This window comes from Microtus oregoni, unplaced genomic scaffold (assembly GCF_018167655.1).
Source record: "Microtus oregoni isolate MIOR12 unplaced genomic scaffold, Mior012 000043F_ref0000047, whole genome shotgun sequence".
Classification (NCBI taxonomy): Eukaryota; Metazoa; Chordata; class Mammalia; order Rodentia; family Cricetidae; genus Microtus; species Microtus oregoni.
Window position 1 is genome coordinate 16,755,299 of NW_024543210.1, and position 26,866 is coordinate 16,782,164.

At 37.8% G+C, this 26,866-nt stretch overlaps 1 protein-coding gene across 3 annotated transcripts in view; it reads right to left on the bottom strand.

Moving 5' to 3' along the window:
* The window catches only part of LOC121434428 (leucine-rich repeat transmembrane protein FLRT2), a 93,292-nt gene that overhangs the window by 16,354 nt on the left and 50,072 nt on the right, over window positions 1–26,866 (bottom strand). Inside the window, exon 2 of one of the 3 annotated variants that reach the window (XM_041633365.1) lies at window positions 1,028–1,130. The exons of the other annotated variants lie outside the window; for them this stretch is intronic. The gene's annotated coding sequence lies outside the window, so the exon portion shown is untranslated. The remainder of the gene's footprint in view (window positions 1–1,027; window positions 1,131–26,866) is intronic. 3 annotated transcript variants of the gene reach the window in all.

Here is a 26,866-nt window from a genome sequence, read left to right on the forward strand (position 1 = left end):
AAGATAACATCCTAGATACACAGATTCCATAACATCCTGTGCTAATCCTTTCTGGGCCTGGGTTACTCAGGTTATGTCCCTAGGCTTGTTCATATACATTGTAGGAGGAAGGAGGAGCCTTCTCAGCTGGCCTTGGAGTGCATGCAAAGCCATGTGGAAGAATAAAAGTCCAATCCTACTAGAATTCCCAGCTTTCCAAGCAGAATTTGTGGGATTTTGAGAATGCTAAAGTATAAATTGTTTGCCCTTCCAGGACATTCTAAGATACAGGCCAGCCACAGTACATAAACCACACACACATCAAAATAAAGTGGCTACCAAGATTCATAACTTTTTAAGAATTACACCTATGGCATACTTCTCTATGCCATATTCATGAGAGCTTTGCAAATGTCTCAGAAAGGCTTTCTGATGGTAGCAGCATCTCCTTACAAGATGCGATGGCTCTTTACCTTCTTAAATGAGGAGAAATTGTGCTCAGTTACTGAATAAATAGAAACATCACTGAGAAATTTATTTCTGAAGCATATTGGCAGGGTGAGCAAAGCAAAAAACTTTAGAAAGTGGCATATTAGTTAACTGTTAGAATTTCTAACTCCTAATGCATGCTAAAATTAAATAAAAACCCATTATCCACTCATGCATAAATTCATTTGTTGAAGTCTTAATCTCCTATATTTTAGAAAGAGGCTATATTTAGAAATGGAGTTTAACATCTCTGTGTCTTATTAAAAAAACAGGAGACTATAATATATAGTCATACTGAGGATAGACCATGTCAAGGAACACAGGAAAAAAATGTTGTCTCAAAAAATCAAAGAAACGAAGCCTCATAAGAATCCAACTCTGTCCGTAGTTTTACTCTGAAATTTTAGTCACCAGAATGAGAGAAAATAAGCTCTCAGTGCCCTAGGTACATAATGGGTGGTGCTCTATCAGGGCAGGACAGCTAATGCAGAGAGACACACTTACCTTCACAATACAGCCACATGTACATAAATGTGACATCTCAGATCGTACAACTCACCATCAGAGGGGATGCTGAAGACACAGCCAGCTTGAGCCAGGGATGTAGCTCTACGGCAGAGTTCTAACATGTAAAAGGCCATCCCATTCTTCAACCCCCTGCCCTGCCATAAACAGAAACAACCCACTTGATCTAACTCCCACAGTAGGTCTGATACATATGTTCAACTAGAGGGCAGCTTCTTCTATAAGATGCCCATTTTGAAACTAATTTTGGCTTCCAGGCATCCCCCAGAGTACTTCCTATTCTAGGAGCTGAAAACTGTCATTTCCAAGGTGCTGTGGTCTTAAGCAGTTCTAAGAATCCACCCAGCTCCTCCTGTCCAGCACAATGAGTTATAACTTCATATCTTCAATGATGATCCATTAGCAAAAATGAAAACTGCTGCTAAGTGTTCATTAAGATAAGTGATATCACCTAACTCTAATTGCATTCTCAGACTATGGAAATCACTGATGTACTTGGATATTTTACTCACCCTCTGCACCAGTAGCTTCCAAAACTAAATGCCTATCTCAGGAGGGAAATATGCCAGAAACAGGGGAGTGGGACTTTCAAGCTTACATTTGATCAGCCCCCAATTCACATCATTCCCATGCTAACTTGGCCCCCTAATACTTGAGCTATAGAAAGCACAATACTGGAAACAGACCCTTACATCTTTAATGAGTCCAGTAAACACCAGAGGATAAAAACTGGTTATCGTTAAAAGAAGAAAAATCGCCGGGCGGTGGTGGCGCACACCTTTAATCCCAGCACTCGGGAGGCAGAGGCAGGTGGATCTCTGTGAGTTCGAGGCCAGCCTGGTCTACAAGAGCTAGTGCCAGGACAGGCTCCAAAGCTACAGAGAAACCCTGTCTCGAAAAACTAAAAAAAAAAAAAAAAAAAAAAAAAAAGAAGAAAAAAAAGAAAAATCACCTAGCCAAGTTGTAGTGTTTGTATCCTTCCAACCACATGAAGTAAACAGAAAAAAAGAATGTGAGTCACCTTTCTAGATAACAGTAATGAAAAAATATGAGTGACAAGGTCGTAGACAACTAATCACGGAAGTAATTAACATTACAGAGAACCCAGCATCAAGTGAAGGGTAGCCTAACACATGACTGTGAGATCTGTCAACTGATTTCAGCTTCCTGACCAGGCTGTGAAATAGCATTACTATGTTATCATTTCTGTGATGTAGAGACAGCCTAGTGAAACACTAAAGTCACTTTTCTAAGGTTATATAACTAAGAGCTCCCTGTTAGGACCCATGTTTTAGAAATTTCCCTGCCAATACTGCACTGTACTCTGTTTATATCTTGGTTTTGAACTAGCAAAACTCATTATCCTGCTTCAGCCTCCTTTGTGCTAGGATGGCAAGTATCCAGGCCACCTATGGTTACTCTCAACAACTGAGCATAAGAGTCTAAGACTATGGAACATCATCAATACTTCTTTTATTGTTCACTGTAATTATATAATTGAATGAAATTTTTGTAATGAAATAATATATGGATACACAAAAGATGTACTCATGAGTTATAATGTAGCTCTTAGCTAAAAAGTAAATAAATAAACAAAACAAAAAACAATACCAAAAGAAAACTTCCCACATTTTCTTGTCCCAATGTTCTCTTGTTGGGTTGAAGGATGAAGGGGGGGGGGGCAAAAGGGAGGGTTGGGAGAACGGGGAGAAATGTGATGAACATACAATAGAATTTGCATGAAACTTAAAAACTAAATAATAGGAAGAAACATAATAATAAAAAAACAGCAATATTTTAAAAACCATTGATGATACACAGTTAAAAGTACTGATGAATTGAGGTTGAAGGGAGACAGAATCTTAAGATCTCATTTCAGTAGAAGAGAGAAAATGAGAAAGGAGAGATGACCCCCTGAGTGGAGAAAGCAAAGCTGCCTCAGTCAGTAACACTGTGAAAAGACTGAAACCTGGGCTCCACCACCTGGTGAGTTCATGTCAAACTACGTACAGTTTACCTATAAGCAGGCATTTAATGTTTGTTTCATTTTAATAAAGTAGCTACCAATTTTGTCTAATATTGGGTAACTTAATTACAGTGGCAATGTCCAAATGCACATGAGGCTACAATGAGCCTTAAATATCAGCTTACTGAGGCAAAACCACAAGCATATAACACACACACACACACACACACACACAGAGAGAGAGAGAGAGAGAGAGAGAGAGAGAGAGAGAGAGAGAATTACAAAAAGAAATTAACCTCAAAATGTCCATCTGTGAGTTACTGTAAGAAAAGTAAATCTGAGCAGAACCTAAACTCCTGGTGCCTTTAGACCAAAGCAAGTGTTGGAAGGATAGGAGTTTTAATTGAGTCAAATAAAAGATGTGAGATTCCATTAAGGGAGAAGAGAGAACTGCTGACTTCCAGGCCCATCTTCATTATTTACCAGATTCACTGCAGTTATTCCCCAAAAGGGCTATGATTAGCTAGGGGTACTTACTGTGCAACCTGGGAGAACCCTGTACTTTGCACAGAAGTGTCCTGTCTTGGTGACAGGACTGAGGATCAAGCACCTCTGGAAATTACACCCCAGTTTCCCCTTTTGTTTCCTAATGTCTGCATCTCAGATCTTAGCTCACACACCCAGGAAGGGAAAGCCAGTCCCCACCCTCACTCTGTTGTAAGTCCTTTTTGAAAATAGCTCCAAATTGCAGCTATTTAGAGAAATTCCATTTATCTGTACCTATTTATTGACTCTATAATTAGTCTAATTAAAATAATAATATTGTTGAAAAAAATCCAGAAGCTTCCTTTTATAACTTTCATGTGGGAATTTTCAAATTATCTCTCAATTTCTCCATTCGTATCAATTGTCAAAATAAATGCAACCCACAGTAATAATTCATCCTTAGTATGACCTACCAAAAACTGTAATGTTAAAGACATGGGATAGATAGTAATCATCTGTCCTTAAAGTGTGACCTACCAAGAATGATAACGTCCAAGATGTGGGCTAGGTATAGTTAGAAGTCAAAAGACATCAAAGATAATATTTTTGAAATATTTTTAATGTCCTTGGAAAATGTAGTCTCACTTGGTAAACAGAATTAGCACAACAGAGAAGATTCAAACATTTAGAAAACACAGGAAAAAATAAAAGTAATTCAAGCTCTGGAGAAAAGTCAGAACTTAGACTTTTTAAGTTCTGACTATTATAGGAATGTAGATGTGTCACTCGGCTTTCATTGCCACTACTCAGGGCACCCTCACAGAAGTGAAGCCATCTGTTTGCCATCTTTAAAATGGGTGACAGTCTTCCAGCGCCTACATATAACAAACTACACAACATTCCACAACAACATGTTTTAAACCTATTACACAAGTAAAATGGCTTCTTGAGATTATTTAGCTCATCAAAATACTATAAAAAGCAATAGAAATGAACACTGAAAGAAAACACCGAAAGCTTAATACAATCAAAATATCCCCAAATTACAACACAAGAAAAGGTATTTTGTTACTTAGAAATCTGTACTATTTCTACAAAATTCACAAGTATCTTATCTGTTCTTTTCACATCCCCATAAGAAAGCTTCTATTGGCAGTGGACAATAATTTAGCAGCCTTCTGGTGTGATTATCAGTTATCTGGCAAATCCTAGTGTTCTAGACAGCACACACACACAGTCTACCCTGCCCTTTGTACAAAACAATGCCCAGGACTTCAACTTGCCTTTTCCTTACATCACAAAGGGACCTCCCTCTCCTCTCCTCTTCCATTGATTCCAGAAGAATATCTATATTAGTTCATAAGAGAGCTTGTAAGTGGACAGTGTACTCTAACCAGCTTTTCCGGGAACTCCGAAAACAAAACACTTCAATGTCCCACTTGCATTATGTACCAGAGAGAAAAACATGGATGAACTAATGGATGATTGGTGGCAGAACATCAAAATGAGAGGCATCAACAACGTTGTACCCCACTCACAAGAAAGAGAGGCTATTTGATTTGGGAGACCTGAAAAATTGGAGAGAAAGCTACATGAAAGATAATTTGTGTTTTCCTCTTTCTATATTCCAGTGAGCTGTAAGAAAACTATCTTCAGATATCCCCTCCCCCAAAACACAACCCAAGAACACCATGGATCCAGAGTTAGGGCAGATTGCTCTGCCATGTATCTTCCAAGTGATTATTAGTCTCATTCTCCACAGCAATAAAAGATCCCCACACAGAATCCCATGCCTGAAAAGAATCATCATTTATCTGGGCCATTGTAAGCAACTTTTTCCCAGGAAGTTGCCATACCGTTGACATGACACAAGCCACTAATGTGAGAGTGTACTTGCTGAAGTATAATTGCTCTCTTTTGAGTTCAGTCCTCGAAAACAATCAGAATGTTGGTCAAATTATACTTCTCTGCCCCGAGTGTAGGACATCATTCAATGACTCTCACTTTGAAGACATCAAAGTCTTGGACGAACCCTGATGCAGACAAAAGGAACAGAAAATGTAATCAGTCCTGATTTCTCCGATTTGTTCTTTAAGCTACGGGGTGCTTCTGTGAAATCAGAAGTGCCATCTTCCATTTCAAATGACAAAAAGAAAAATTAGGGCAGGAGGAGGAGCCAGTGATACAGCAGAATCCCCTCCACAAAGAGAAATCTAATTACAGCAAAAGGATTGTCCCAAGGTTATATTAGCAGCACTGTGACTCTGAGAACCTGGACCAATGTTTGAGGATCACTTGCTTAGAGTTAAGTGTCTTCTGTGGTATTAAAGAAAAACTTTCTCATTCATGAGTATTTTCTTGTGGTACAGGACAGTACTACCCATGGTCATACCAACCTCAGAAGTTTAACAATAATGATGACAATTAGTAAAGATCTAATATTTATATTCAACTCATCCATTAAACAATATTCTGATATACCTCATCGAATATATCACAGTATCTTGAAAGCAGTATCATCACAGATCTTCCTTTATAAATGACAAAACAGAGCCCAGCCAAGGATTTGCTTAGTCTGTTCTAGGCAACAAGCACCAGAGCTTGGAGTCAAGCCATAGTATTCCGTTCTTTCTTTTGGCTTGGCAAGATCTTCAAGGTTTATTCTCTAGTCCATTCATCTATGGTACCTTGCCATTAACCACACTGAACCATGATGTATCCTATTAATGAGAGAACGCCAGGCTTCACAGCCGATGAGTGATAATGGGCATAATTTTACGCATACAAGTATGACTATATTTCAGAACCCTTTTATGAAGTTCTGGCCTCATTTAAAATTGAATGTGACATAAAAGTGACTCTGATAACAGTGGAATATCTTTCTCCTGAATTGAGCTACCGCAAGTTCATTTGGTCCTGATGGTATGGAAAGCTCTTCACTGCCCATCAGATGACAGATTCTGCTACAGGTTTTATTCACAAAGTGCTTCCCCTGAATGTTACTTTCACATTGTGCACTCTGTAACTCCTTCAGCACTGTCGTATATCCCATATAAAACCAAATGTATTGTGCTTAGTTCCTATCTTTATGAACTTAACTGTGTCTCTCATGCATCATCCTTTCTCACCTCCCTGTCTATACGAGGATCCTGCTGCTATTTGTGTCTTTGTATTCAAAACCCAACAACACCTTCAGAATATAAAATGTGAAGAATATGAAACATTCTATCTTGACAAAAGGCTGAATTTGTCATCTAAAACACATCCACTAAGACAAGACACTGCAACATGAAGAGTAAGCCAACGATGGGGCCTCAGGCTAAGTCAATCTCAAGGATAAAGATGGTCAGGTTTTCACTGTTCCAAGTTTCTAGCACTAGAAACTTACCAACTTCCCACTTGATCTTGCCTTTGCTTTCATGTAAATTGTAATGCCTTTACTTCTTATTTTCTAGTTCCACATATTTTAGCTCAGACCAACTGAATTAGCTATGGAAGTATGCAAAGTCTCAAAGTCTAATTAAGTCTGTGTTTTCGTGGCCTCATACTCATCATCATCTCTCCTTTCCCTGTCCTCACCTACCTATAAGCTTCTTCTTTGTTTTTCTTGCATCTGTCTACTTCCCAACCACTGAATGCACTACCAGCAAAGGAAAAGAAGACACACACACACACACACACACACACACACACGAAGGAAAGAACACACACGCACACAAACATACACAAACACAGAGAGAGAATTATGAGATCAACTTAATATCTATTCAGCCAGTCTAATAATGTTACAAGAGCAAGCAAACATGTGTTCAAAGATAAAGGAAGTAGTGTTCTATTCCTAAACATTTTTAATAGGTGTGTGCTACTGAGAAGAAACTGAAGTTTACAATGCCATTTTTTAATCTCTCTCAAAATAAGGTAATAACAATACCCAACTCCTGGAATTACTTTGAGAACTAAGAATACCAATATGTTTTGCTTTTGGTCACCACCACTCCACTATCCTTACTAAGAACTGTGAGTGTGTGTGTGTGTGTGTGTGTGTGTGTGTGTGTGTAAGTGCATTTGTATAGAGCTCAGAGAACATTGGGTATTATAAAAATTTTTACATTCTTTTGAGACAAGTCTCATTGTATCTGGAACTTTAGAGGCTGGTGTTCAAGAAGCCTCCAGAGATCATTTTGTCTCTGCTTCATTCAGTACTAAGGTTATGCACATGGTCATGTCCAGCTTTTGAACAAACTGCTGGGGCTTTTCAGCTCCATTCCTCATGATTGGTAAGAAAGTACTTTTAGTCTCAAAGCCATTTCCCCAACCCTAATAAAACTTTACTTGAAACATGTCTAAGGAATATATTCATGGATAGCAACAAAAAAGACTGTTTCTGAATCTGAGCAAAACATTTAGCCTCTTAATTCAAAAAGGTCACCTGAATTCTAATTGCCACCTTAATATACAGAATAACTGCATTCCTCCTATTCCATCCCAAGGCATAGATGCACCGAACAGATTGTACATGGTTAAGTCAATTATACAGAATGTATAATAGAAAGAGGAGACCCTGGGTTCTAGGCTTTAAAACTTTATCTTGATTCTGTCATTAACTAAACATCTTGGTGGTTTGGAGTTGAGTATTTTGAAACTGCATCAGGAAGGAGTTTTCATAATAAGTAAGGTCTCATGCAATCTGAGTTCCAGAGTTCATTGATGGATGGACAGCTCAGTATACCATCATGTCTGACTGAGAAGAAGCCCTAGGACCTACAGAATGTCTCAGAACATCTGAATGTCACCAGCAGAAGCCAGAGATTATGGTGAATTCACTGATCATAAAGCATTTATGAAGATGATAGAAAAGAAAATTCCTTGCATATCTTTTGAGTTTCTGGGATTCCTTATGAATTGTGCCCAAGACTTAACTTGAAAATCTGAAAGAGTTTAAGATTCCAGAATAATCTGTTTACTCAGCTAAGAAGCCTGCTTAATACCAGGATGATTGAACATGGTCAGTCAGATTGTAGATCCAAACACTGCTCTGCCATTAATGAGCTGCGAGCAAATATTTAACAAGTCATTTAACTTCTCTAATGCAACATTTCCTTGCAGCAAAGTCTTAGAAATTAAATGAACAAAGTTTTTTCTTAGTAAATAGCTTAAATGGAGTAAGTGTTCAATAAAAGATAACCATTATTTTCATCATTATACATAGGTTATGTCTCTATGAAAAGACCATCTTAACACTTTTGAGCGTAGCACCTTAATTAAAATAATGCTAAATGTACGCAGCAAGCCATCAGAGACAGGTTGACAATGGGACAAACAACTCAGCTTAGTTTCCAAAAATACACAGATGTATTGTAACTATAAGTATAGAAATTTTGCTGGTATAAAAAGCAATATGAACAGTATCTACCGTCTCTCTAGTTCCATTCAGCTATAAAATCTTATATTGTATAATTTTAAGCCAAATATCACTAAATAAAACTCAGTATTTTTATATTTATTTACAAAAGTGAAAATCACTGACAAGAGATGCATAACAGCTCTATGAGCAGACTGAGAATCTCTGGTTTGTTCTAACCCATTAAATATCATAAAGACAGCTGCATGCTGATATTTCTTGAATTAACCTTTCAAATGAGAAAAGAGAATTGTTTTTAAAATTAACTTAGAGACTTTTGCTATCTTACTGAGATTACCACCAACAGAATTTAGAAAACAAATAAAGAAATTAAACTTCTAGTGACATTTATGCATAATATCTCTCTTCAAAATTCAATCAAATAATTCAACATGACAGCATTTTGGAGAAATTCAGTTCTGGTGTGTGAGACCCAGCCATGAAAAGGTAAGGAGACTTGAGACTTAAGAAAGAGGTAAATTGTGCTAGAATTCCAAAATTTATAGCACATTTCCAAACTAAACTTTATCTTCATAGAACCTGGCATCAAGAAAGGTAGAATTTAGCTGCCACAAGCAAGCTGAAGGAACTCATAATATATTATAATATATAATTGATTATGGCTAGCTATACTGTTCCTGAGCTTTCTTTCATACTATTAACATGGTCTAATGTCATGAAAAATAGTCAGGCCATCAGATGATGGCACATAATTCTTGGGTATCTGATTTAGTGACTTTGCTTGTCCTATAGGGCTTGTGATGTATACTAAGATCATTTGTCAAGCAAGATAGTAGTTATGACCAAGATGTCTCTCGTTCTGACAAATTGCATCCTTACAATCATTTTAACACAACCACAAATTTCTCTAGATTGGTAGAAGAATGTATTGAATAATATGGATAATATCCTTATAATAAATACTCATAATAATTTTCCTTCTTACATTTTAATTTATATTTGCATATTAAATTTTATTTAATGACTTCTGATTTCAAGAACCCTGAGGTAGTCATGTTATTATAGTGGCCTTTTATGTCATATGATTTGACGTCAGCTTGGATAGCTAGTTCTGGTTTTCCTAATTATATTTTCATAACAGCAGAATGAGCCATATCTAAAAATAAGGAAGGAGAAAATCACTTCTGCCATTAAAGCATCCTGACTTCACCTTGATTTTTCGCTCTCAGGAAACACTATCATTTTTAAATGTTTGCTTGCATTCTGAGCAACAGATTTTTAAAGCCATATGCTGTATCCCTACTCAACATTCCCATTACCATTTAAAGTGTGCTTGAAATCAACTGAAAGTCAACACGGCACATAATAAGGTACAACTAGCATGTTTGGATCTATGCAATTTCGAGCAAACACCCAAATTCTCCCAGGGATCATGATGACAGAACTAAAACAGGAAAAAAGTTCCGAAACATAATCAATTCTCAGGAAAGATGATGGGTCGTTGGACTAAAATTTCTAAACTTGAAGTCCTTTTATCTGCTTGCACATTGAACAAAATATTAATAAATATTAATAAAGAATAGAAAATATTCTTTCCCCTAATATTTTCACAATGAAAATTACTTCACAGGCTGAAGAAATCAGGTAGTAGAAATAGTACATGCTGTACCAAGCAAAAGTACCTGAGTTCTGATTTCCAGGACCCATGTAAAAAGCTGGACACTGCAGCAGTGCCCGTAATGCCAAGTACTGGGAAAGAGAGATAGGTAGAACCCAGAGTTCTCTCACGGCCCAGTCAGTCTTGATCCATTAGCTAGTTCAGTGGGAGAACTTATCTCAAAAACCAACGTGGAGACGGGTTGAGGAAGACCCCTAGTATCAGTCAAGTCTAGACACATATAATCATACAAACCCACATATATAATGTGTACATGCATGCCTTTGACACACACAAACACACTACTTCAAAATCAGTTTATCTTATGCTACTGTCTAATTCTGGCTTCATAGACAATTCTGAAAAGCAAAGATGACAAATCATTGAAAAATATGCTTCAGCTACAAAAATTTTAAAAAAAGAAACAAAAGGACAAACACACATAGAATGTGTGTGTTCAGCTCTGTTAGAGATTTATATGATTCATTTTAATTTTTGTGTATGTGTGTGTGTGAAGATAAGAGTAGTCAGTTATTGTTCTGACTCCACCCAAACCTGCAAGTACAAATTCTACATCTGGCTCCAGATCTGCAAGAAGTGATAACCAGTGAAAACAAACAGAGACAGCAGTTCAGATGTGCCTGCTTCCTGCACCCTGGGTGAGAGGCAGCCTCCCTGCCTTGTACAGGGAGATGCTGTTTGTCTTAGGGGCAGCAACATTTTAAAAGACTCTTCCTGACTATGAAAAAAATGTTAATTTCCTGAGACATGTAGTCACAGGTCTTTCCTAATATGACTGAACATAAGTCTAATGCCAACTGCAGAATCCTCAGAGATACTGACCTCCCCATCCCAGGGATTCTTACAGACACCCTAAAGTCATACCAAAGAACAAAATCATCACATGCCAATCAATTGACGATGTCAAATTTTCATGAAACCAGGAAAACATGTAAATTCATAGGTAAAGTCAAGAAAACATAATTGACTAAAAATAGCTGAGATTTTCTACTGTATGTTATTCTTTATATATTCCCTCATAGGAATAACTATAGATTTTATTTCTAGGCTCTTTTGTATTAGGACTTCAAAGAAAATTTTAATATTAATCCTATTGGTAGATACCCTTTGAACATGGCCAGCATTTAAAACTTGGATAAAAGCAGAGTATTAATTCTTGAGCTCTTTTCATAGACTTCAAAAGGCTCTTTATTTTTTACCATTGAAAGAAATCCATAATTTCTTAGAGTCATGTCCAAATACATACACATAAATAAATAAATATTAAGACAATCCTTGAAATGTGTGCACATCAACTTCTGAGAACATTCCCCACATCAGGCATCTTGTTGAGCATTTTTTATTATTATATTTTCTTAACAATCTTCAGAAATATCCCTAGAAGCCCTGATTACTCATGAATTTATGGGGCTTTTAAGATAAAAAAAATTAAAAGTCATTCAACATGATAGAATTTATTTGAAAATTAGCACTTGGTCCTATGCATATGAGACTCCCAAACCCAGGTTCATAATAACAATTTATAATACTCATTTTATGTGAGCTAATTACTAGGAACATTCATAGAACTGCTAAGAAAACTTTAGCTCTTAACAGGATTGTAGGAAAAAATCAATGTGATGTCTGAGATTCAAAGGTTTTAAAACATAATTATGTATGTGAATCAACTTCAAATGAGCAAGACAGAGACAATCCTAAAGGCTCTGCTTCTTGCAGAGTTTAGGAAGATATTTCCCATGTGTTGTCTACAAATAAACATAGGTTAAAGGAGTTTAAGATGTGTAGTAAAAGGGTGTGTGGGAATAATTTTACACACTTTTGGTCAACTTAAACCACACCAGGGATGTTTAACATAAGGGACCTGGGTCAAAGATGTCTGTGGGTATCTGCCAGTTTATACACACCTACAGGCAAAGACACACATGCATATTCATTCTATACTATACACATGCCGTGTTTCTTAGCTCTCAGGATCATGACCCAAATTTCTCCTTGTCTCTCTTCACCAAGAGCAAACTTGGAAAGCAATCAGAACCCGAGCAAAATCCTTGTGCTCTGCTAGTCACCGTATTCTATAATTTCCAACTTTCTGCTTCTTTTGAAAAGTTTTAAGCCAGGAATTAACATGAACCATGTCTGTAAAATTTCTTCTGTTACTGCTTTGTGGACCCATCTTGACTCAGCTGCCTGGTTGCGTCTCACTTTTCTTTCCTCAGACGTCTTTCACAGTCATATACTTGTCCTACATTAATAACACTCATTACTTGACCTGTTACGGTGATAAAACATGCACGTGTGTGTGTGTGTGTGTGTGTGTGTGTGTGTGTGTGTGTGTGTGTGCAACTTAAGGAAGGAATTGTTCACTTCCCAATCAAAGTACAATCTGTTGTGGCAGAGAAGCGATGGCAGCAGGAGCTTGTCAAAGCTGGTCTAATTGCATGTGTAGTCAGGACCCAGAGAGATAAGAGTAAGAGTGCTATCTCTCTCACTTCACTATCTATTTTATTAAGTCCAGGACCTAGGCTCATTGATTGGTACCACCAATATTCGAGGCATAAGTCAATTTAATCTAGATAACTCCTCACAGGCACGCCCAGATATATATCCTAGGTGATTTTCCAGACTGTCATATTGAAAATCAATATTAACCACCACACCAGGCACAACATCCCAAAGTCTGCCTACAGTCTTCATGACTTACTTTTAGTCTATTTTTGGGTGCAAGAAAGCCCCAGAGCATTTCCAAGGAAGCTGATCTTGTTGTTGAGTAAGACACAACTGGGCAAAGGTTTGGAGCAGCCAACGAAACTCATGTACCTCTGAGTGCAGCATGGTGTCAGAATCCTCCTCCCACACAGGCTATATCATGTCCTCAATCAGAGAAAGGTACATATTTTGGTCCTGTTAAGACAAGGCCAGTCTTCATTCTCATTGTAGGTGAACTGCATGTGTCTACCAACTCAATGCTTATTTGAATTTCTTGCAGAAAACTTGATTCTGAAGCTGAAATCAGCTCCTGGTAAAACTATAATATGAACAGACTTAAAAAAACTAGACAACAATGAGGACCCTAAGAGAGATATACATAGATCTAATCTACCTGGGAAGTAGAAAAAGATAAGATATCCTGAGTAAATTGGGAGCATGGGGATCTTGGGAGAGGGTTGAAGGGGAGGAGAGAGGTAGGGAGGGGAGCAGAGAAAAATGTAGAGCTCAATAAAAAAAATAATAAAGAAACTCACCTATACATACATATATATATAAATTTTAGCTTAAGTAAAAACTAATTACTTACTATTAAAATCTCACTAGTTGATTTCTTTGAGATTGTTTAAATAATCCTATTTCAATCCTTATGTACTCCATGCATGTGTTCAGTAGTAATTTTAATATAATTTATCAATAAATACCTGAACATTCTTAGAAAAACAGAAAGTTGATGAATGAGATCATAGTCTAAGCTGATTAGTGACTTACATATGTAACTTTTTGGGTACTAATAAAAATAATATTTATTATTCTCATAGAACTTTCCCACAAACATTTTTTGCCAAGAATATTTCATTTTTTCATTTTTTTATTTTAAATTTAACTTATTTTTTAATTTTATTTTATATTTCATCCACAGTTCTCCCCTCCACCCTTTCAACTGCTCTGCCCCAACCCTCCTCACATCTCATCCCCTGTCCACTTCTCTCAATCGGTAAAGACTCCCAAGGGAAGTCAACAAAGTCAGACACATTAAGTTGGGGGAGAACTTTATAAGAAACAGGTGGTAACTATCTTTAGTATTTGGAGCCAGATGCGAAATTATTTCAAGAAAAGGGAGAAATACGTAGGCAATTAAGAATCATCTAAACATTGCTAAACAACCAAAAGAAATAGTGGAGAGTTGATAATGTTGTAGAATTGTTGACAGGCTACAAAATGTTATTCATTAGCTTTTAGAAATACAAAAATACTAGATGATACTTCATGGTACTGACCCTTAGAAAGCACACACGACACAAGTAATATCCTACTTGCATGGCCTAATTTCTGCTCCACATTTTCCATCTTATAAAGGCACCCAACTTTTGTTTAAAAGAGGGAACTTATGAAAAATATGCCAAGACTTAGACTAACTGTATTGCCTAATGGTCAAAAGATGTGGAATGGAAAAGAGGTTGGACATAAGATGAAAGAGGCGATAAGTGGCTAGTTACGGACTTTCCAAAGTAACATGAGTGCATATTAACTAGGAATACATGCAACGCAAACCAAAATTTAAAAATTTGAGGGTGAAAAACAAACTGATTAATCACCAAAAGTCATTTGTGCAAAAGGAAACAAAAACAAAACAAAATGATTAAATATTGTATAAGCAACACTATGTAGACACCTTCTAAAATACCACTTACAGCTTTTCTTATGCACTTAACCACAACATTCTCAAAGAAACATAATATAACACACTGTCAATCATCTATCTGAGAAAAGAAGAAAATATTACCTATATCCAGATTAGAAACGAAACAGCAGATAGTTGGGGAAGAATATTTTCTGTATTCCCATCCATCCACTGATCTGAACATTATGAATAAAATATTTAGGTAATTAGGGTATACATTATAATACTTAATCTAAAAACTCCATTGTTCATGAGACTAACATGGTAGCTTACTTTTTACACGTAAATTCCCTAGAACAGCATATAATATCCCACATGAACCAAGGCAAAATTCACAGACATAGTTTTTGATGGAGCAGATATTTCCACATTCTGAGTATATTTATTCTTACAAAAAGTTCTATAATTTACTATATGATAGGAAGAAAGGCAGATCCCGTCATTTATGGGCTGCTTCAATATTTGCAGATAGATCACTACTTGACTTGGAGGAAAAACCCCTGGATGTGTTAAACAAACGGTGGGGCACTAAAGGGGAGTGTTTGTTTGTCTCTGTACTCACTTTTATACCTTGCTGTTTTACTTATTCTTACAATATATACTGATGAGTGTTAAGATATTAGAAAGTCATCTTTATCCTGTCCCCACCCCACACAAAATAGTCTGAAAAAATGTTTCTATTGGATAATCAGTTGGTGTGTTCTTTCCTGGTAAAGACTATTTCTCCCACTTTCAGTATTCCTTAGTTGCCTGTAGGTTTTTTTTTGGTGGCGGGGGGAGTATTCCTGTGTTTTCCCTCATCTACATCAGCATGACTATCTTTGTTGTCCTTGTTTGGCCCAAGATTAGGAGTCATGTTGGTGAGACTTTATGGGTGTAACTTCTGATATTCTTAGAAGACATAATCTTAGAGCAAATCCCTGTTCTACCGGCTCATAAAATACTCCCTTCTCCTCTTTTGCAATGGTCTCTCATAACTAGAAACATACATATAATGTATCATTATGCAGACAGAGCAGGTTTTACTTACGTCTTTGTGAAAAATATGTATATTATAACATTTAATGGGTAAAAAAGGACATGAATTTGAAAGAGAGCAAGGAGGGATATATGGAAAAATTTAAAGGTCACAAATTGAATTATAAGGATACAATTAAAATTTTTTAAAATTAAAGAAATATTTCAAAACAATAGAAATATCAATAATATTGTTGACTTAAAGTGCTGATGTTTTGGATATATTATGTTAAATTAAACTTATTACTCACTTCAAAACATGTTTCATCTTGTCACATTTATTGTAATGACCAATTTCAAGTACTGCCAAATCTATTACTATGATGTAAAGAAATTGTTCATTTGACAATTCGTAAATCACTTGGTAATTTACTCTGCGATTTTTCAATTAGTGTAATAAATTATTCATTTCTTGACTGTTATGAATGATTTAAACAATAAGATGAATGTGCCCTAAATTTATATAACAGTCTGTGTGAGGATAAGGTCCTTCTAGCCTACATGTCTGTAAGAGACAAGGTTTACCTGGCAAAATATTTATTAAACAATGAGAGTACAATACATTCACCAGTCAAAGCAATGTCTGAATTATAAATAAGGAGACATACTCTCTTGTCACTCAATCAAAGATAATTGAGGAGAAATATGTAGTTGCCTATAACCCTAGATATATAATGATTTGTCTTATTCTCTGATAGCATATTGTATGAATTGGCCAAAGCAATTTGATAGTTATTTTATAGGCTTTAAGTAATGGGTCTCTCCACCTCCCAAGTGGTCCCCTAAATTTCAAGTGCATAACAAGAAACTGTCCTGACAGGTGCCAAACAAGGGACAGCGAATGCTGTACTGTATGCTCAGCCTATTTATCTTCAGTTTCCAAATTCCTACACACTGCAGACTTTCTAATCAGGAGAAGACTTTACTTCCAACATACCTATAATGCACGGAGTCTTGTTAACTTCCCTGACCGTCAGCTGGTTCTAACACCAAGTCACCACCTTCTAGCAGTTTTCCTAATGGTTGTATTCTTATTGTTCAAGATTGGCTGGTTGATTTCAGTTTACTTATGAGAAATTTGAATAATTGACTTTCAAATATGCCGTGGTGAATGTGGATTCAAGGAATGGAGATAATTCCAAATGGTCATTAGTAAAAATTGCATGGGAATGAGAGAAATAGCAGGATAAGCTTGGACTGGTGTGTCAGAGGAGCTGCTGGGCTATGCTTGGAGTGGGAGGAGTATGGGTGTGGCACTGGCCCTTAGGTACTTGCTGGTTAGGACAGTGTAAATGTAGTATAGAGGCTAGGCATGAGACTTGAGGATGGCGCACACAGGCAAATTTCTAAGCAGTCAACAGGCTGGGACAGTCCAAATGTAAGACCCAGGCTAAGCCTAGAGAAATGAAATGGTTTTGTTAGAATCACAACAGACTAGAGTCAGGAAGGCTCTGCAGATTGGCATGTCACAAGGATGCTAATCATGGAGGGTGGAAACAGAATAAGAGTTCTATGGTCCACAGCACACACTAGACTGAACAGGCACAGAGAAAGTGTCACCTGGGTTAGGTCTAGGGGCCAGTCTTCAAGGATTCCAACTCCCAAGAAAGTGTCAACACTGAGAAAACAGAAACCAAATGGTAGCTTGCATGCAAGTCTTTGAAACCTCCCTTTTTTAAAAAAAGATGACTATTTCACACCAAGAGTTAAAATCAAAACACTTGATGCTTTCTTTCCCAAGCATGATATTAACCGACTTGGAATTTCTTTCAAACTACCTTGCTGTTAGCCCTTTGCAACTTACCCAAAGACAAAGGTAAAAGAAATATATAAAAAAAAAAACCCACTTTATCTACATAAAAAGAAGGAAACAAGCAATTCAGTGACCTACTCAAGGCCACTCTGCGTTGAGAAGAAACAGTGATTAAACGTCTGACTCAGCGAGCTTATGACGGCCACAAATGCCAAGAGCACACTAGGTGTGAATAATCAAATGGCACTTCACACATGCCTCTTCATATGATAGTACCTGTAGATGCCATGACCTTCAGGTACCCAAACCCTATACTATTTTTAACTGAATATATTGGCAAAGACAAGAGGGGAAGTGAGTTTATTCATGTGCTGAACCTATCACCTTGAAGAACAAGTTGATACTAGTGATTTGGTTTTTAGAGGATAAAATCCAAATTTAGAAAAGGCAAAAAGCGAGGGGAGAGAAGATACAAGCTGGTACTATTCTTACCCATGAATTAAAGAGAGAAGCAATTTTACTCATGAATTAAGAAAAAAATAAATTAGTCTACAATGTTCCCCAGGCTCTGCCACATAACATAACTATCATAATAGCTCTCTGTTAAAACAGTTTTACCTCTCAGCCTCCTCTCTTTGAACCTGGGCCCAGGGGAGGAACTTTTGACAGTCACAGCCTGGGGGGTGATTAGCATTGGGTGGGCAGAGAAAACAGAGCGGGCTAACTGCTACAAAGCTCAATACAGCATGACATTTTGAAACAAAGCCATCAATGTTTGGGAGTGTCACCTTGAAAGAGTACTGAACTGAGGTCAGGAATTGGACTAGGTTACTTATTTTCTGGAACCTTTGTATTTCTATCTACATAATATTACTAATACAACAGCAGATTTGACCATGAAAGCTACCTGTTGGTGAGTCAAGAAAAAAATCCAGTTCAAATACTTCATTCAATTACTCAAAGTTACCTGAAAATTTAACATTAATGCTACCTGAAAACATTAAAACACGTAACTTTAAAAAGAAGAAACTCTAACTCCACAAAAAATAAACACTAGTCTTAAATTTATAATAACACTGAGAAAAAAAATGTCCAGTATTGAAAAAGTATTTACTTGATGTGTTTTAAAAGACCTTTGTCACAGGGCAGTGGTGGCGCACGCCTTTAATCCCAGCACTCTGTAGGCAGAGGCAGGCGGATCTCGGTGAGTTCAAGGCCAGCCTGGTTTATAAGAGCTAGTTCAGGGCAGGAACCAAAAAAAGCTACAGAGAAACCCTGTCTCGAACCCCCACCCCCCCCCCCACAAAAAAAGACCTTTGTCTAATTCAGTCACCACTAATAAGAAAGGATGCTAAAACAAACAACCCTGGAATAGTCCCTCAATAATTTTTCATGCCACAAGTCTGAGTATTTTGCTGAATGTAAATGGTAATTAAAAATTATGGGCAGAATTTAAGCTGGCAACATTCACACCAAAAAAGGATGCTAAAATTGTAATTATATTTGTATCATCTTTGAAACACGAGTTCCTCTGCCAAGGCTAAAATTTTTATTTAGTCTTCAGGGATCCAATATGGTTTGTTTGAACTGTCAACTGTGACCACATCTGAAGAGGCAGTTTTCATTTGTCTGTTGATATTGTGGTGAGTTTCGAATAACAGGGATGTCTTCACTTGGGCATCAGGGGGGATGGGGGGGGGGGTCCTCCCTGGTCAAGTTATTTAATTTGTTGAAACAGTTTGGCACTTGAAAAGCAAGTTCCTATTAAAATGACCTGAAAACCCAATATGTTTTTCCACTTTAAGAGGTGTAGAGAGCCATAAACCACAAGATTATACAGTCAACTAACAAACAAAACAAGTCAAGTGGCTCTGGACAGCAGAAGGGACTCATCAGCAGAAATTCACTGCAACTATTAGCACATTGGTGTTTGCTGTCAATGCCAATTAGAGGGTCCAAGATGATCTCTGCTATTAAATTTTCTTTCATTCCTCAGCCAGTACAAACTAGATGACAAAGCAGTTGCAGTGCAAAAATGCACTTGTGCCCACTTCCTGAAAAGGAGAAAGTCTGTGTGCAAGCCAGCATTCATGTGCATAAGCATCGCTTTTGGAAACAAGGTTAAACTGAGCTTCCTCAGTCAATGGTAAGAGACAATCATAGCACATTTGTCCACAATACTGTAAAGTTGCAAATGCCATGTGAGAGTCTGGTTATAAAAAACAGCTCAGGTTTTGCTGAAGTTAAAGGGGAGACTATTGATCTGGAAAGGAAAATGAATGAAAATAAATACATAAACATAGCAAGCATTTTCAAGCTCCCAGAAAACTTCCTTGTCCCACCAAAACTCCTTAACAACCCTTCTGTGTGTGTCGAACATTTCGTCGTGAATTTCTTTCTTATTACTTTGAGGTCACATTGGACAAAATGCTAAGTTCATATCCAAATTGAATATTTCTATATTGACCATTACCAAGAAAATGTGCCTTTTATACATAAAAGTTATTCACGTATTTCCATGTGTTGTATGTATTACATATCCTTATATATGCTATATTTAAAGATTTATTTTACTTTTAAATTTATATGTATGGTAGTTTTCTTTTATGTGTATAGGTTACAAATGTTTATGAGCAACCATGTTGGTGCTGGGAATCAGGCCAGAGTTCTCTGCAAGACCAAGAAGTGCTCTTAATCACTGAGCAATCTCTCCAGCTCCACTAAATACCATATTTTTTTAAAAAAAATTGCACAACGAAAATTATTACATAAATATTGGTACATACAGAAAATATTTAAACATCATTTTTAACACCACTCCTCATTTTAGAAATTTTACTGTACTATAGCAATCACATCTAACATGTTACCTACCCACTTATCAAACTTTTTTTTTTTTTTTTTTTTGGTTTTTCGAGACAGGGTTTCTCTGTGGCTTTGGAGCCTGTCCTGGAACTAGCTCTGTAGACCAGGCTGGTCTCGAACTCACAGAGATCCGCCTGCCTCTGCCTCCCGAGTGCTGGGATTAAAGGCGTGCGCCACCACCGCCCGGCTTGGCATTAGCTACCTTAATCGCAGCCCTTGTTGTAGGTATCACTAGAGGTATCACATGAGGAAAGCAATCAGAGGTCAAAGACACACAATAGGTCAGAAGAAGACTTTTAAATACCTCCATATTCCTTGGAAGTAAGTCAAACAGCCATTTACTATGTCACAGAGACCTAGGCTGTTTCTTGTCTTTTTCTGGTCCATTTATATCTGTACTTATTCTTTTGCCATCCTCCCTGCTCATTCTCTCTACACTTTCTGGATGTTAACCCTTTTTCAATGAAATGTAAGCAACTATACCAAACCCTCCTCTAGCTCCCACACAGAAGGCCTGCCTGAGGTAGGGCCAGTGACGCCTGAACCCACGAGCGTCTTCATAGATGTGCAGCTGCAGACATGCACACCAACTCTGCATGGCTCAGAAAGCAGCTCTCAGCAGCACTTGGCACCCCGTGTGAGTGTGCATCTGCAACAGCAGCCAGCCACTGCACAGTGAGTGATTCTCTGCCAAAGCCAGGCAGAGCAAAGGGCCTGGGAGGCAGAGAAGAACGTCCATTCTCTGGGGCTTTGGAGGGTGTATTGTAACATCCTGAAAGACAAGAAGGGGAAAGCCCGCCAAAAGCTGTCCATGGATGAACCTCAGCTCCACTGTGGCTTCCAGCCTAGGCACTCACTATCTGATGCTTTACAGATACACAGAATGAAGATGTGGAGTAAGAAACCTTCCTGCAGCTTGCATCGGCCCCTCCATTTTTTCTCATTTATATCTTTCAGCGGTTTGGTCACGAAATATCTTTCCTAATTATTTAAACAAGGAAATAAGTATGTCCTGAATCAATATTCTACAACCCGGGAAGCTCACATCCCACTCAGAAAAGACATCTCAAGTCTTATGCAAACATTAATCAACTCACTCATTCATGTTATGAGGTAAGTAGCTCAGAAGCCCTAGTTCAGCAGTGCTTAGAAAGGTTAAGACAACAGAGCAATTTAATTGAAGGGCCTTCCAGAGCCTTCGAGCTGACTACCAAAGGAACGCGGCTGTCCACATTCCCTGAAAAACAAATAAATCTGACTGCAATGCTAAAGACAGTTCATACGTTAGAGCTCAGTCGGTAACAAGAAACTAATGCCAATCACGAGCTGTTCTTATGCCATTCATACACTCATGGTCAGATTCTGATTAGCTTAAGAAAGGTCCCTGTTCTCCTAACTGATCCCTCAGAGGCTCTTGCTCTACGGCAGACAACTTTCTGCACTCATTGACAATAAACCGAACCATATTTCCTTCTTTTAACAATGCCTTGAGGCAACCTTCCTAAATGGTGCCAGGGGGTGCGGTTCTGCCTTTACTATCTAGCAGTTCAGGAATAGGCTCCAAGTAACTCTCAGAGGCATCAGGGGCTGATTCTGGAAGTACTTGCAGCTTTAAGCACCTGCTGCCAAAATAGAACTAAACTCCTAAAATTCATTGTACTAACCCACATTTGAATTCTGCTCAGGAAGAAGTGCCCATCCATTGCTCAATGGATTAACTCCTTAATAACTAATAACTGCTACTCCGGTAAATGTGATGTTCCTATCTCCCAGCAACAAGAAACTGGGAGGGTTTAAGAATATGCACAAAAATGAAAGACTCTCATTGATAGTTTTTAATTTCCACATTTCTGAAAATGTTATGATATACTTTACAAAAGTAAGATAGACACCATAAATGGATATATCTCTCTAAATATTGTTGGTAGAAGAAGTACTAGGAGAAACAGTCTGATCCTTAAAGGTGAACCTTGCCTGCTATGTTCATTACACACAGAGATTATCTTCCATTGCCATTTCTCCACACAGTTCTTAGAATCCTTGCCGTCAACTCAATATTCCATTCCTCAAAAGGGAATTTTTTCTAGGTTTTTTTTTCCAATTTTAAATCTTATAATTATTTTATTGTACATGTGTGCCTCTACTTAACAAGCTATCAAAATGAGGGGGTTTCCTACCGAATTGATAATAAAAAGCCCGGATTTACTGGACACTTCTTGAAGTTGAAAGAGTCTCTACATGAATATCTCAGGCCGCCCCCTGAATGGCCACTTGAGATCAGCCTGATTACCATTGCTTTTATACGCTCACAGTAGCTACTACATTAGTAAGATCTGAGGGAACTTAGCTGGATCTAAATGAATGTGCCTTCATTTAGCTCAAGCCACAGTACTGAAGTTGGTTTTTCAGTCGTTTCCAATGTATAAATCCGAAAGTGACATCACAGAACATAAATGATTCTGTGCCTCTGGAAATAAGTGCCAGGATTTTAACTCACAGTGCCTGGATTTTAGACTTCATAACCTCTGTGTAATGCTACCTCAAAGAAATGGTAGGTACAAATGAAACTTAGTGAGTAGAATTCAAAAGGATGTCTAAATGTATTGAGTAAACAATTGCCCAGGCTTCTATTTTGAACTTTCTGGCTATTTCCATTATTCTTAAATCATAATAAACCATAGCTACGTTTTACTCAGAAAAAAACACCCGTGCAAATCAATGAATGCTAGAGTATTTCTTGTAACAAAAATAATGCTCATATCATTACTGTACAGAATTATAGCCAAATTCCACCTTGTTTTACCTTACTACAAGCTGTAGTATCTAATAGCAGGACCTGCACATGCATTTTAATCTGTATATCAGAAAGGCTATAGATTAGTAGTCATCGTTAAGGAAAGATTTCTCAATACCAGAGGTACCTTACATGTCTCTAATAGCATGTTTATATTGCTTAACATTTGCATTTGCCTGTACATGTGCCTATCATAGCCAAGATTGCATCCTTCCAAAGGCCTTAATCTTGGTAGAATATAAATGACACACAATTTTGTGTATGACACTTCCAAGATGTGAGCAGAATAAAATGAAGGAAGGAAGGAAGGAAGGAAAGAAGTGAGACAGAAGGAAGGAAAAAATAATGTAAAAATAGGTTTTAAAATTTTTATCACATTTTTCTTTAAATGAAATATGGAAAATAAATATTGGCTTAGCATTCTCATAAGTTCTGTAAACATACGCACTGTTTTCTTAAAACCGAGCAATAATAATTTAATCATTTAAAATTCATTGCTATAAATTAAAACATAAAAGTGTCTAAAAAGCAAACCTTTAGGAATTTTTGCAATGTCACATCACCATTTTCTAGAGAGAATTTATCCTCTCATTTCTCTTTTCCTTCCAGCAGAAAATGAACACCTGCATCCTGGAATAATCCTTTAATGCTAAGGTTACTGCAATGATAAGCATGCACGCCTAGGAAGACTGGGATTTTGAACTCTGAGGAAGGAAACAAGCTCCACCACCACCACCACCACAGGCTTCCAAGAAGTTGAGAAGTGGTAGAGTTTCCTGACGGTTGCAACCAGAACTCCGTGGCACTACCCAGTTACTGTTTTCTTTCTTGACCACTAACGCAGGCCTTTTCTGAGAGGAGCGGCTTTCTTCAATGAGCCCCCGAGACCACAGGCATTCCATTCAACGCACGGTTTGTTCTCTTCTGGAATTCGGAATACTGGCTGCCCTTGCTGCTGCCTCCAAACCATCACTGATCAAATAAGAAACCAATTTGCATAGGGTTCATTTCCACTTTATTCTGCTTTTTGTCCACGTCTAGATCAGGATGGTTAGAAACACCCCAATGTAGAGGTCACATTCAAGGGTATACGGGGTGAGTAACTAAAAGGAAAAGGTTCAAGAAGTACTGGAGGCTAATAGTGGAGGGAAAGGAAGCCTATTGCAAAAAAAAAAGGAATAAAAAGACCCGAGTGACAGTGAAACGTGTCAAACTGGAAGAAACTGGAATCACTCTATGCTGTCCTATCTCTGATTATCCAGCATTTATAGAGTGTCTATGAGGTATCCCAGGTACTTCATTTCCATTTATGCACTTAATATGCAAAAGGGTCTAGAATTATGAGAATATCCAAAATACTGTAAGAGAAGAAGCAAGATACAAACGCAGTAATGATCAAATTTAGACCCATTTTCTTAACTAGCAGTCTCGGTTTCTGATAAGTCATTTTTTTTTTTAAGAATCCTTTCCCGTGATAGGAATTGTGTTGTTATATGCAACTAAGAACTTCAGCCATTCACTCAGTTTTCCAGTGATGTGCTCCCTTGAACATTAACTTTAAATTAAATCCTAGTAAGGTTGTGTGTAATAAGCGGGTCAAAGCCATAGTAAATGTACACTAATAGTAGCATATGCATACATGAATAGATATTCTCCGTGTAAACATACTCATCAGGGGCAAAACCACATTTCCCCTGAAAGTCTATAAAGTCCAGCAATACCAACAGCATCTCCCCTGGATCATTAATTCTGACCCACATTTGTTATTGTCAGAAAAGCAGTCACACTGTCCAGTCAGACACACACCTGCTATTAGGCAGAATGTGCCTGCCATCTTGACATCCTATTGATTCCCGTCCAAAGCTTATGTAAAAAAAAAAAAAAAAAAGTGGTGGTGGGGTAGCTCAAAAAGGAATCTCGGCCACAAATACTTTGGAGGAAATCCAAGCAACTAAAATCAGAAAGAAGAAAAGAAAGAAAGAAAGAGCGAAAGAAAGAAAAAAAGAAAGAAAGAGAAGAGAATATGCAAATCTGAGTAATAGAACTGAAGCAAGTCAAAACAGACTAGTGCATGTTCAAGGGCAAAGATGCAAAGATGCAGACATCCACTTCTGGCAACCACACAGTCAGCAAACCCCAGCACTGTACATATGGGATGGCCACCATCGGTCGTCCCATCTGCAGTATTGTTTACATATTCACTAGAAAGCATTCTCATTGATCCCAGTGGCATTGCCTTAAACCCTTTCAAATCTGGCTATTTCAGCCTCTGTGCATATCCAGTAGCACCTGCCTTGCCATAAACACAGCCCCGCTTACGGCAAATGATTAAAGTCATTGAGCAGTTAGAATAAATGAGAAATTATATAAAGTGCCTTAGCATATCACAACTTTTAGTCATCAAAACTACAGAAGGCGCAATAGGGTTTTTGTTTGTTTGGTTGGTTTTTCCCATTTTACAGATGAAGAAACTGAGTAGGGGGGGTAATTTGATCCATATAGTAAATTAATGAGGAAACAGCAAGGAGAGGGTAATAGGGCCTTTTGTGCATTTTTGTGACACTTTCCTATCTCTTTCTCCCATTCTCAATCATCTATGTCAATAACCTATGTTCAAGTTCCAAATTCTGGCACCAGTGGCTTTGGATACAGGTGCTCATCACACCCAACTCTTCACAATCAAACTAATTACCAAGGGTTACTGAAATCCTGATGCCTTTTTCTTTTATTTTAGCAAAGAGAAATTAAACATGTCACATCAAAAATAAACAACTGAAAAGGGGGAAGAGGAGGAAGCTGCAGTTCCATGGAGCAATATGGACTTCTGCTGGCTCCTATTTAACTCTTCAGTGTTTCATTTCCCCCAGCCCACTAAACAACTCCCACTGCCTTCCAAACCAGCTCCTGGGGAAAAAGAAAAAGAGCAGTGAGGTCTAGCAGGGTCAGTGGGAGGAGGCGCTGATCTGTAAGGGAGGCAGGGAGAAACAGAGATTCATTGCAGATGCCAGTCACCTCAAATCGTGCCTTCAAAGAATCCTCCCAGTGCTGATTTCTATCAGGGATCTGGGTTGGCTCACAAAGTAAGAGTTTCCATCTGGGAGGGATGTGCTTCTGCTGTGCAGATATTTCCCAGGTTTCTAAGACCGTTCCAGGTTTCTGTGGGCCAGTCTGAATTTGACGAAGAGGGAAAGGCATCCATAGGTCAACTGGACTTAATTTACCCCTACCATGACAAGATAGCCTTACTGTGCTTCCCACAGAGCTGACCTGTCTCTATTTGCACATTTGTGTAATTTCAAGTAATCCTATTTTTTTCAAAGAGGAAAAAAAATGACACTAGATTGAGCTAGTACTTAAAAGAAACTTGTGACGTAACTAGAACACTACTTACAAGAGGTTTCCGGTGATTCCCAGCTCCAGCCTCCCTACATCGCTTGGGTTTCTGTTTCTTCTGCTGTATCAGGGATTGGAGTTTGCCTGGAAGTCACATCAATGCCTCCCTCCCTCCACTCTGCCACTGATTTACAAGCTAACTTCTTTGAGACAGCCATTTAGGCTTTTA